The sequence below is a fragment of the Eriocheir sinensis genome, unplaced genomic scaffold (assembly GCF_024679095.1).
Source record: "Eriocheir sinensis breed Jianghai 21 unplaced genomic scaffold, ASM2467909v1 Scaffold1327, whole genome shotgun sequence".
NCBI classification, from domain to species: Eukaryota; Metazoa; Arthropoda; class Malacostraca; order Decapoda; family Varunidae; genus Eriocheir; species Eriocheir sinensis.
This window is the reverse complement of record NW_026110659.1, coordinates 70,177-82,826: the sequence shown is the minus strand read 5'-3', so window position 1 is coordinate 82,826 and position 12,650 is coordinate 70,177. Positions and strand designations below refer to the sequence as shown.

At 46.6% G+C, this 12,650-nt stretch overlaps 1 long non-coding RNA gene and 1 pseudogene across 1 annotated transcript; both read right to left on the bottom strand.

Annotated features, from left to right (window-relative positions):
• Nucleotides 1-364: 364 nt before the first annotated feature.
• On the bottom strand, nucleotides 365-1,291 carry LOC126989840 (uncharacterized). The gene is made up of 2 exons (XR_007743783.1): nucleotides 790-1,291; nucleotides 365-597 (listed from the first exon to the last, which is right to left on the bottom strand). It is a non-coding gene; the product is annotated as an uncharacterized LOC126989840 (long non-coding RNA).
• A 39-nt stretch (nucleotides 1,292-1,330) lies between these two features.
• Nucleotides 1,331-12,542, bottom strand: LOC126989841 (uncharacterized; annotated as a pseudogene).
• Nucleotides 12,543-12,650: the final 108 nt, after the last annotated feature.

Sequence of the window (12,650 nt, the reverse complement as noted above, 5' to 3'; positions counted from 1 at the left end):
TAGTTGTCCCCTTCTTCCACCCTCCCTTCCTCATCTCCACTTAAACCTGAAAATCCAACACCTCTAACTGTCCCCAAAATGGAGTAAAAAGTCAAGCAAGCCACAAAACTCTTAATAAATACTAACATGTTGCTTCAAAAATCTGGTGTTATTTTCAAACCCAAGTCACCAACATAAATAATAAACAGAGGACCCAATACAGAGCCTTGTGGAACCCCTTTCATTACAAAGGCCCAGTCAGGTTACTAATGATGATTTAAACTCAGTTATTTCCTACATATCAAACAAGCCTCAGTTCATTCCATTACTTTCCCTGCTATTCTGTGAGCCTTTCCTTTTCTCAACAGGCAGCATGATGTGAAAATATTGCATCAGTCTTTATTTACGGAAATGTACAGATACTACACTACCTAATGGCTTTTTACACTGCACAACTTACTTCTGTCTTATGTACACAGAGTTTGGCACAACACAGCAAGGCTCACACCGGCCTGGACGGCTGCACTTCCCGAGCCACTTGTGTTGGTCTGTCCAGCAGTGTTGAGCCTGCATGCTGTTCTCAGGTCCTTGGCGGCCTCTAGCTAGCAGCACAACCATCTGAAATATTACTTTGGATTAATAATGGGTATGTTAGGACTTACAGTAATGGGTACTTACTGTATGGCCATTCTTTTTAAACATTTTGGTGCCCAAGCTCACATATTTAACAAGGGTTTCATAAGCTTGGGTCATTCCCTGGAGTAGTAAAAAAGGAAGGCACTAGACTAGAAGAGAGCCAAGCAGAATTACCTTGACGCCCAGCAATCACCGGGGTAGTTTTTCTTTCAATGCATTAGTTCAACCTTGTTCCTGTCTTCTCCACTGTAGAAAATAACGAACAAACAAAATACTGTACCAGAAAGGAGGAAAACAATATTACCCTCTTGACACCCAGCAATCACCAGGGTAGTTTTTCTTTCAATGCATTAGTTCAACCTTGTTCCTGTCTTCTCCACTGTAGAAAATAACGAACAAACAAAATACTGTACCAGAAAGGAGGAAAACAATATTACCCTCTTGACACCCAGCAATCACCGGGGTAGTTTTTCTTTCAATGCATTAGTTCAACCTTGTTCCTGTCTCCTCCACTGTAGAAAATAACGAACAAACAAATTACTGCACCAGAAAGGAGGAAAACAATATTACCCTCTTGACACCCAGCAATCACCAGCGTAGTTTTTCTTTTTGTGCATTACTTTACCCTTGCTCTTGTCTCCTCTACTGTTGAAAAATAAAAAGTGAAAAGAGTGCACCAGACAAGAGAAAACGGAATCACCTCGACAAACAGCAATCACCAGGGTAGCTTGGTGCCGTCCTGCTGGTAAAACTGTCCGTGGTGTGCATCGTTCATAGGGTCGAGGAGATGCAGATGTTGGCAATGCTCTGTGCCGGTGTCAGGGGAGCGTTGCGGCCACTCATATCCGTCTGCACCCAGCCGGGCCACACGCTGCCCACCAGGGTGTTGCTGTCCCTCAGGTCAATGCTCAGGAACTTGGTGATTGCGTTGAGAGCCGTCTGGGAGGAGAGGAATGGATAGAGTCATGGGAGGCACCAAGTATAGTAGCCTATGACATTCTATGCAGTAAGGTCATATAAAAAAAAGAACATATATATCAGTAAAAGAGTTAAACATTACTTCCACTCTTTCATCCCCTACTAACTATGCAAGAGTTGACCAGTGGGCTGAATGGATAGCGTGGGCACCGCGTTCAGGACGACACGAGTTCAATCCCCGCCCGGTGCAGCCAAGCTGGGATTTTTCAGCCGCCACCGAGTGCCTTAAAAACTACCCACATGCTGTCCAGAAGACCACCTACCAACCCGGGCTCTAGAGTCTAGGATTAAAAAAGCTCTGGGAGGGCAGCATGAGCCAATGCAGGATGGCGCCACTATAAACACTCGCCTGTGCCAGAACGGGCTGGGCCGACCATCAGGCCCCACCGGGAAGAAGCCTTGGACCGACCATCAGGATCCACCGGGAAGAAGCCTACCAGCGCAATAGGCCACGACATTCATACCTTTCACTGGCAAACTCTGGAACAGCACTGATTCCTCCTATTGTATTTCCTTCTCCCTATCACTTCATTTCTTTTGAGAGGCAAATAAAAGACACCGGAAACTAAATTTGATCTTTTTTAAAATATTTCTTCTCTTTAAGGGAATGGCACATTACAGGCAGTTTCCCAACTCTTTTGTTTTCACCTTGGTCTGTTTCCCCAGATGTAGACGTGTCCTCCATTCACAGATGTAAGCAGGAGGCCTTGAACACACACTCTATCTGTTGTTCATGTGTAATACTGCTCATGGTCTACACTAGTGAACCAAGTTTTTGGACACCTTGCTTCGTACATCACAGTCACTGATCTTGTTTTTGCTGATGATGCTGTATATACTTCTTGCAGAATCGCTGGAGGTCCTGGTAATGACTCTCAGTGTTTAGGACTTGTAGCTTCTGGGGCTGAAGGTCTCCCGGGCCAAAACCAAGGTCCAGTTGTTTGGAGGCTTGCTGGATGACACAGTTCAGTCTGTCCATGCATGTGATGAGGATGTCTAAGTCACCAGATGCTTCACATACCTTGGTAGCATAGTGCATGACAATGGTGGGTCTCACCAGGAAGTCACTCAATGGACTGGCCCAGCCCACATGGACACTGAACAGTGACCTGGAGAGGCATGTCGATGCCTTTGGTGCCAGGTGCCTTCGCAGGATCACGGGGCATCGCTGGAATGACTTCATATCAAACCAGCGACTACTCCGTGAAACTGAATCAAGGCCTGTTGCCAGCTTAGTTCATGAACGCCGACTCTGGCTATACGGGCACGTGGCGCGCCTCCTGGACGTCAATCCTGCTCACGGGGTTGTCTGTACGAGACAACCCTGAGTGGAGGAGGCCAAGGGGATGCCCATGTAACTCACAGATGGGGCAAGTCAGCCAATCCTGCCAGGAGACATTCAAGTGCCCAAACACAGCCATTTCACAAGGTTCTCATAAGAGTTGTGGCCATTTCCATGGCTAGTTTTATGACCTTGGTGATAGTTTGATGAGGCTTCTATATCATGAATATGGAAGAACACTCATGAGGATGCAATTAATCTCCTTTGTGGCCTTTGGAAAGAGTTGACGTGAGAAGCGGAAGTCTGAGAATACCGACCTACTTCTCAAAGGTTGTTAAAATTGTTCCTCAAAAGGACTCGTCACAACCTTGCTGGAGGGGGACTTTTACACGAGACCATCACTCAGGAGAACCCCATCAATCTACTGTTTGGCCTTTGGGAAGAGTTGACGTGAGAGGCGGATGCGTGCCAGAATACCAACCTATGTCTCAAAGGGGTTTAAGGTAATTCTCAGATGGACGCGTTACAACCTTGGTCTCTTCATTCTGTTTCCCGTCCCTTCCCTTCTCTTATTTTTTTCTATTGTTTTCTTTTTATCTTATTCCCTTTCCTTTCCTGCTCTTTTTCTTCCTTTTCCTTTCCCTCTATTTCCTTCTCTCCTCTTCCTTTATTTTTCTATTACGTTATTTTTTTTCTTTCCTTTCTTGCTCTTTCCGTTCCCTTCCTTTTTCCTTTCCTTTCCTTTTTTCTTTCCTTTCCGTTCCCTTCCCTTCCCTTTGTTTTTCTTTCCTTTCGTTTCCTTTCCTTCCCTTCCGTTCCCTTCCCTTCCCTTCCCTTCCCTTTGCTTTTCTTTCCTTCCCTTCCCTTTCCTTACGTTTCATTTCCTTCCCTTCCCTTCTTTTCCATGGCACTAACCTTTGTACAAATATACCTTAGTGGGCCTCATCACCCTCATCAAAGTCTCCCACAGTATTGCTCCACTTACCATCACCTTGCAATGCTATTTTCATGCTGTATACTCTTAACCCGGTAGCAGCGATGGGACAAATTTGTGGCTTTACCGTGTAACAGCGATGGGTTAAATTTGTGGCTTTACCATGTAGCAGCGATGGGTTAAATTTGTGGCTTTACCGTGTAACAGCGATGGGTTAAATTTGTGGCTTTACCATGTAGCAGCGACGGGTCAAATTTGTGGCTTTACCGTGTAGCAGCGATGGGCCAAATTTGTGCCATGATATAAACCCCCCAAAACAGATGATACATAATCTGATCACAAATCCTTTGGTATATATTATGAAATGGTTTGAGTGAGGGGTGATTTTTTCTCATTTTTCTCGCTTGGAGGGACCATTAAGAAACATGATCCCCGCTGCTACCAGGTTAAGAAAAGCATAGCAACTGAATGCTTTTAGAGACCCTTCATGTGGCCTCTCTACCCAAGACTTTTTCCTCAAGCCCTATGCTGTCCAACTTTCTGATGCAAGAGTTAACCAAAGCCAAACTGTAATTCGTAAATCAGGACGAATATAACGTCTGGCTGAGATGTATTAAATTTGTATCCATAACTGCAACCTCATTTTTTTTTTCATTCCTTTCTTTAGCATTTCCTTATATAATTATGACATTTCGGGAGACAAGCTCTGAAGTACCTTGCTGGCCCTGTACGGGTAGAGTCCACCTCGGTCGTTGTTCTGGATGGAGCCGAGGATTGAGGACATGTTGCTGACGGCCGCTCGCCGCACCCACAGGTCGCTCCCCTCCGCAGCCTTCAGTTGATGAAGCAAAGCCTGAGAGAATAGAGTAGGCATTAGAGTTAAGCATTGCTGTGATCTGCCAGACTTAGGGCTTCAGGATGTGAGACTGTAATAGAAAAGAGAGGAAGAGAAGGGAAGGAAATAGACAGAAAGTAAAAGGAAAGGAAGGAAGAAAAGGAGCAGGCAAGAAGGAATGAATTAAAAATGCAATGAGTCTGTGATAGAAAAGTAGTTTACCGTAATAGAAAAAGAAAGGAAAGAAAGGAAGAGAAGGAAAGGAAGTATTGGGAAAGTAAAAGGAAAAGCGGGAAGAAAAAGAGCAGGCAAGGAAAGGGAATGAAATAAAAAAGCAATGAGTCTGTTACACAGGTTACTGTATGAAGGAAGCTCTGCCAGGTATGACACCGCCCCTTCCCTTCACCCCCAATGAGTCTGTTACACAGGTTACTGTATGAAGGAAGCTCTGCCAGGTATGACACCGTCCCTTCCCTTCACCCCAATGAGTCTGTTACACAGGTTACTGTATGAAGGAAGCTCTGCCAGGTATGACACCGCCCCTTCCCTTCACCCCAATGAGTCTGTTACACAGGTTACTGTATGAAGGAAGCTCTGCCAGGTATGACACCGTCCCTTCCCTTCACCCCCAATGAGTCTGTTACACAGGTTACTGTATGAAGGAAGCTCTGCCAGGTATGACACCGCCCCTTCCCTTCACCCCCAATGAGTCTGTTACACAGGTTACTGTATGAAGAAAGCTCTGCCAGGTATGACACCCCCCCTTATCTTCATCCCCAATGAGTCTGTTACACAGTTTACTGTAAGTCTCATGACACATCAGCTTCCTGGTTACTGCTGAGAATGAAAGAAGAGAAGAGGTGTTAGACTTCAGCATTACTGTGATTTGCTTCAGGGTAGGAGACTTGGTGCTCTGGTAATTGGTTTGTTAAATAGAGAACTTATGTATACAGTCCTGCCATTTACTACACCATCCCTTCCCTTCACCTGTCAATTAGTACATTATATCAAGGCTTTAATATTAGTTTATTACATGGTGTACTGCATGAGGCCCAGCCTGATACTACACCCTTCACTCCTCAGCTAGTCCTTTATACAGAGTGATGCAGAGGTTATGAAGCTCTGCCAGATATCACACCATCCCTTCCCTTCCCTCCTCCAGTTATCTGTTAAATAGTGTTTCCTGTAAGTCTCATCACACATCTGTTTCCTGGTCATCTTTGAGAATCATAGTGACTGATCCCATGCTCTTTAGAGCCCCGGCACTACTCTGAAGGGCGCATATAGATTGATCAAAGGTGAGTGTCTAGGGGGTGGCTCTAGGCACCTCCAGCCAACTGTAGCATTTGTTGTTGGGGCGACTGACTGAGTGTGTAGTACAGGTGAGTCTGAGGCACCTGGAGCTTCATGTCTATTCACACTGTGTGCTGCTACTGATAGGTGGGAAACACTTATAGTGCCCCCTCTACGTCCTGGCCTGTAGTGCCAGTAGGCTTTCTTGGTTGGGCCTAGTGGTCGGCCCAAGCCTGTTATGGCGCAGGCAGGTGCTTGTGGTGCCGCCGTCTATAGTTGGCTCATGCTGCCCCCAGAGCTCATTCTTGATTCACTTGTACAATTCTTGTAGAGTCCGGGTTGATGGGTGGTCTTTAGGACAGCATGTGGGTAGGCTCAGGCCACTCAGCGGTGACTGAAAAATTCCCAGGTGGTAGCGGCGGATTCTAGCCCACATCATCCACAACGCGGCAAACATGGGAGTGGCATGCTAACCACTCAGCCACTGCCTCCTCCCTTGTCTTGAATGACTTTAATGTTGCTTCAGGCCACATTGTGTCTTGGTCTCCATGGCCCTGGTACCAGGAGCACCAAGAGACAACCTAAAGTGGAGGAGGCCAATGGATCCTACCATGAGGTACTTCACATGGGAAGGGCCCTGTATAAAGACTTGCCCGGAGGGATGGCCAGGGATGGGGTGGCAGGGTGGGCGAGGTTAGAGTCCCTTGATAGAGAGAGTCCCAACAACCTAAGATTTGGATGCCATTATTGGCCCTGTTCTCACCGTGCTTTTCAAACGCTAGCACACGCTCTCTTTTGTATTTCTGTTGCACAGCCATGCGGGTCGTCCACTGAAACTGAGCACACTTGTGTCAGACCTGCACACCTTCCCCTAACAGCCAGCAGGGAGCCGGCAGCCAACGAGCTCTGGGAAAATAAATAAGAGACAGTTTGTGTCTACATCAACAGGTATCGCCAACCCACCATTACGCCCTTATACTTTACCATAATTTGGTCACCAGCCGTTGGAATGTGCCGTTAGAAGGTGACAGGAGATTATTATTAGCCTTACGATCAGCCACTGTCTCAGTATAGGCACTCAGTAACCCACGTAGCCTGTGATATATGCGTGTCACGGCGGGCTGCTGACGACCTTGAGAGGCGGCAGCGCTCAGAGGGTACCGAGAGACTTCACACAAGTTTGGGTGCTTCTCTTTGAGTGTTGCTGCTGTGATGGATGGATTTAACATTACTTATCGCTGTAAAACATTATCGGCAGCAGTTGGGGAAGTCTTTCTATTACCTACATATCCCTTCATCGCCTGACCCTTGCCTGCAGGGAGGGACGCTGCCTCCTGAACGTCATGCGCCTTGATACACTTGTCATGGGCCACGTGGCTGACACACTACCCAAGCTCCATCAATGCTAAGGCACGTTGCTTCCTTTCCATTACCTGCTTGCAGTAAACTTTAGCATATGGAGAGAAAATTAGTGTAAACTAATTATCTGGGGGTGGAGGGGATCCTGATTCCATTACTCGCTGGGATGTTCTCTTTATTGTGTTAACACACACACACACACACACACTATTGCTGCAATAAATGTTCTGTGAGTCTGTTATAACAGCTGGAGCCCTGTGGGGGAGATCACAGCCAATAACTTTGGCCATAAGGGCCACAGCTTCCCTCATCATGTCTGGACCTGAGGTGAACGATTGTTTCAGTCCTTGTAGCTGTGCCTCTCTCACAATGGTTTCCATGGACAGTACAAAGGGAGGGCGGTTATGACAGCAAGACACACACAATGGCAGTGTGTGTGTCTTGCTGTCATAACCGAAGGTTTCCTCCCAAGACGACTGACTGTTAGCACACCCCTGTCTGTCTTCTCAGCGGCCTTGCAGTTAAATTCTACACTTTGTATCCCCTCTGTGGCATGTTGCTACACCCGAAGGCTAGGCAGCAAGGCATTGTTACATTAAAAAGCAGCCAAATCCACTTCCAAACTAGGTAAAATTATGTTTTTAATACCTCAACCAAAAATGGCGCACAGCAGCCTTATACACAGGGCCGCCTATGTCGGGCCTCTCTCTATAAAGTGACTCTAGGTGAGGTGACAACCCCAGCTGTATGCCCCTACTGACTGACTGATAAACAACTGAATAATACACTCAACCACAATTGGGTCTGTCTGATCACATGTCTGTCAGGTGTTTGAAGAATAGTAAGAAAAGAGGAAGAAGAGGGTGAAGGTAAAGAAAAGTAAAAGACAGATAAAGAAGGAGGAAGAAGAAAAAAGGAAGAGGAGGAGGAAACTAGGCGCCACAATTGTCCTGCATTCGTGTACCTTTGAGAGCATGACGGGCACCACAGTGTTGACCGTGAAGGTGTCCACCACCTGCGGCCACCTGACCATGTTGATGCGTGTGGAGCACAGGTCGAGGCCTCGCCCGCCCACCAGCTGGCCAACCACTGCTGCCGCCTCCGAGTGACTCTGCTCATTGGCCACATCTGAAGGACAACACCATGATCTTAAAATGACAAAGATCTGAGGCCAAAGAAACTGAAAAAAAAAAAAAGTACATAGATTGCATGGTGATCTAACTAAAAGTATTTAAGTGGGTGATGGGGATTAAGAAAGCTGATGATAAAGCACCAATACTATAAAACAGGAGGCGAGAGTTCAAGAAGATCTGGAAGCAATGGGCGTTGGAGAGGCTGAGGGAAGACACAAATATAAAGCATGACACCGGAGATTCCAGGACACACAAACTTGAGAAGAAGGAAAGTTAAGACACAGGCTGCACGGTGATCAAAGTGAGAGTATTTAAATAGGTTTTGGGAACTAGCAGAGTGAGGTGATGTTGGCAAGTCACTAACACTAAAAACAAGAGCTCAGAACCTCCAGTGATGGGAAAAAGTTGGCCCAATTCAAGTTCAGGAAAGAGACAAAAACTGGCTGGCAAACTATTAACCCATCCGCTGCGATTGGAACGAATATTGCCTTCACTGGTAGCCTGGTAACATATAGTGCCATGTCTTTCTCTGTTTCTGTGGTGGATAGTGAAGTGCTTCCCACATGGTACTGGTGTGCTGGATATCCCTTCACTGGCAGCCTGGTATTATATAGTCCCAGGTGGAGTTCGTAATTTGACACAAGTGTCGTAACTCGAAACAAGGATTTTTAATAATGTACGGGGGCTACGTTGCAACCTCCAAACGTTGTAGGTTGAGGATGTTTAACCCAAGGATCCCCTGTACTACACACACACACACACACACACACACACACACACATAATTATATGGTCATGTGTTGCAAGGCCATCAGTAACACAGTGTTCTATGGCATCAGGGCAGGGGGTGGCAAGAGGCGTTACATGGAGGGGGCGCAAACTGTAATTTTTGCATTTCATTATATAAAAAACAAAACAATACAAAAAAAGCTTCGTGAGTGGAGGTTAAATAGTGAGTGTGTCAACCAAGGGTGTGGACGCCCTAAGCACAGGCAGGGAAGCAGCGGAGGAGCTTCAGATAGCAATGGTTTGTACTTCATGGCAGGAACACATCAACCAGGAACATGATCAGGCAGGTTTAGGACACACTGCATCTAAGGGAGTCATGTTTACTCTTTTGGATTCTATCCCTCTCTGTTTCTTTATCTCCAGTTTCCTTTCCGGCCGTTCTATCTCTGCTGTGGTAGACGGTCACTGTCCTTGCCCTAAACCTATCAACAGTGGTGCTCCACAGGGCTCTGTCCCATCACCCACTCTCTTCCTGTTATTCATCAATGATCTTCTTTCCATAACAACTATCTTATCCACTCATACGCTGATGACTCCACTCTGCATTATTCAACTTCTATCAACAGAAGACCCTCTCAACATGAATTACAAGACTCCAGACTGGAGGCTGCAGAACGCTTAGCCTCAGACCTTGCTAGCATTTCCAATTGGGGTAAAAGGAACCTTGTGTCCTTCAATGCCTCAAAAACCCAGTTTCTCCACCTGTCCACACAACACAAACTTCCAAACACCTATCCACTATTCCTCAACAACACTCAGCTGTCACCTTCAACGCTAAACATCTTCGGTCTATCCTTAACTCAAAATTTCAACTGGAAACTTCACATCTCCTCTCGCTAAATCAACTTCCTCGAGGTTGGGCGCTCTGTATTGTCTCCGCCAGTTCTCCCCCGCATTGTTGCTATCTATATACAGGGGCCTTGTCCACCCTCGTATGGAGTATGCATCTCGTGTGGGGGGGCTCCACCCACACAGCTCTTCTGGACAGAGTGGAGTCTAAGGCTCTTTGTCTCATCAGCTCTCCTCCTCCTACTGACTTTTAAATTCGGCCGACATGTTGCCTCTTTCTATCTTATATCGATATTTTCACGCAAATTGCTCTTCTGAACTTGCTAACTGCATGCTTCCCCCCCTCAAGCGGCCCCGCTGCACACGACTTTCTACTCATGCTCATCCCTATTCTGTCTAAACCCCTCATGCAAGAGTTAACCAGAATCTCCATTCTTTCATCCCTTTCACTGGTAAACTCTGGAGAAGCCTTCCTTCGTCTGTATTTCCTCCTGCCTATGACATGACCTCTTTCAAGAAGTGTATCAAGACACCTCCACCCGAAATTGACCTCTCTTCTGGCTACTCTTTACTTTTTACTTTTGTGGGAGAGGCGAGTAGCGGGCTTTTTTTTGTTGCACTTGAGCTGGATCCTTTGATGAAGCAAAAATGTGTAGCAGGAAAGGGATCTCTCTCTCTCTCTCTCTCTCTCTCTCTCTCTCTCTCTCTCTCTCTCTCTCTCTCTCTCTCTCTTCCACATTTTATTTCGTTATTACTAAATTTTTCTCCTACGTACTGCTAATAATTTATTGTTATTTAAATAATTCACATATTAGCATATAACTACTTCATGCCAAGAAGCAGCAGGAAAAGGTCAGAAGGGCAGATCAGGAGCAGGAAAGAACCCAGGAACACAGACGCCCATCTATGCACTGCTGCTCCAGGCCAGGAAGCAGAAAAAGAAGGTTTTCTTACATGAAGGGAAGCAGATCAGGAGCAGGAAAGAACCCAGGAACACAGACGCCCATCTATACACTGCTGCTCCAGGCCAGGAAGCAGCAGAAGGTTTTCTTACATGAAGGGAGGCAGATCAGGAGCAGGAAAGAACCCAGGAACACAGACGCCCATCTATACACTGCTGCTCCAGGCCAGGAAGCAGCAGGAGAAGGTTTTCTTACATGAAGGGAGGCAGATCAGGAGCAGGAAAGAACCCAGGAACACAGACGCCCATCTATACACTGCTGCTCCAGGCCAGGAAGCAGAAAAAGAAGGTTTTCTTACATGAAGGGAGGCAGATCAGGAGCAGGAAAGAACCCAGGAACACAGACGCCCATCTATACACTGCTGCTCCAGGCCAGGAAGCAGACTGAGGTTGTCCTGTCCTCATTGCTGTGGCCTGTAGGATCATTTTAAGAGACTACTTCCTCAACAGCCCCTTTGATAGTAGCCCCAATCTACTACTTCAACACTTCTATCCCATCTCCACTTATTCCACGCCTTGCCGGAGAATATAACCACAAGTATACATGCTGACTAATACCTTGGCTGTTGACGCTGCGCTGGCTGTGGACTTCAGGATCTTGTTCATACAGGAACAGCTGCTTCTGGAAACACAAGATGCTGTCACAAGCAAGGTCCATCTTATTAATGCCATAGGAGTGTTTAGTATACATGGCTGAGGCAAGAGTCTTCCTCACCTATAGAGCGCAGGAAGCGGATGAGGTCTTTGCTGAGGTTCCACTCCCTGGCTTCTGGAGTGGCATGGAGGAGACGCGTTGCAAGGCAGCGACTCACGGAGGCACTCTCCAGATTCTGTCCCGGGGAAGCAAGGCAAACTTTATTTATGGAGACAAAATTACCTCCACCAAAACAAGGCAAAAAGTGTGTTAACGGTGTGACTAGAAACCACATTCATAAACTATTGTCAGATGAATGCTATGAAATTAGACAAAACTAATAGCCCACCTTGCTTCTCCTTCCTCACCCTCCTGCAAAATGATGAGGCATGAGGCTGCTGTGTCCAGCTGGGGAACCTCCAGTGCTCGTATGAAGAGCTGCTTGGGGCTGCCGGCTGCTGATAGAGGTAGTGCCAGAGTGCCAGCTCTGCCTTGCAGGCACACTCCACCACCGTCTGGAGGTACACCGGAAACTCCCCGATGAACTCCAGCACCGGGGCAGCAGGCAGTCTGGGAGGCCTCCTCCTCTAGGGCCAGATACCCTTGTCAGTTATCACCACCACTACCATCACAGAAATACAGAATATCAGACAAACAAGAGAAATGCCCTTAACCCCTTGGGTGCAGACTTCCTACCAGAAGACCTCACCAAGCTACAGGGGTGAAGCAACAAGTGGCTGCTACAATTCAATGAAGAAAACTGTAAAGTCCTGCACCTTGGGAGGGGATATCCAGCACACCAATACCACATGGGAAACACTCCACTATCTGCCACAGAAGCAGAGAAAGACCTGGGACTATAATTATGTTACCAGGCTAACAGTGAAGGTGAAATCCGTGCCAATTGCAGCGGACGGATTAAGAAAAAAACACATGAACATGACAAACGTGACTCACCCCAAAAAAACGGTATTTGAGAGAATCCAAACATTATTGTAGAAATTTAGAATCTCTTCTAATTTAGTGTCATTTTGAAAAGTGTTATTTTG